This window comes from Palaemon carinicauda, chromosome 26, assembly GCF_036898095.1.
Source record: "Palaemon carinicauda isolate YSFRI2023 chromosome 26, ASM3689809v2, whole genome shotgun sequence".
Lineage (NCBI taxonomy): Eukaryota > Metazoa > Arthropoda > Malacostraca > Decapoda > Palaemonidae > Palaemon > Palaemon carinicauda.
Genome location: NC_090750.1, coordinates 59,491,692 through 59,492,244, shown reverse-complemented (window position 1 = coordinate 59,492,244; position 553 = coordinate 59,491,692).

The following is a 553-nucleotide window of genomic DNA, read 5'->3' as shown; positions in this document are numbered from 1 at the left end:
TAAACTCACGGTCCCAGGCTGGGATCTATCAGCCACCCTGCGCTTGCAAGGCGAACACGTTATCACTGTACTAGCCAGGAGGCTAAATAACCCTTTCTAGATCTCACCATTAAACTGCTCAAACTCACGGTCCCAGGCTGGGATCGATCAGCCACCCTGCGATTGCAAGGCGAACACGTTATCACTGTACTAGCCAGGATGCTAAATAACCTTTTCTAGATCTCACCATTAAACTGCTGAAACTCACGGTCCCAGGCTGTGATCGATCAGCTGCCATGCGATTGCAAGGCGAACACGTTATCACTGTACTAGCCAAGAGGCTAAATAACCCTTTCTAGATCTCACCAGTATACTGCTTAAACTCACGGTCCCAGGCTGGGATCGATCTGCTGCCCGATCACGTTACCACTGTGCTAGCCAGGAGGCTAGTACAGAGGTAGGCTAATGATATATTTTATTACATAGGAAAGGTTGTTTATCCTCAATTATACTATTTTGGATAAATCCGTCAAAAATGGTCTAAATATTTAGATAGATATGCACACGCACGCAA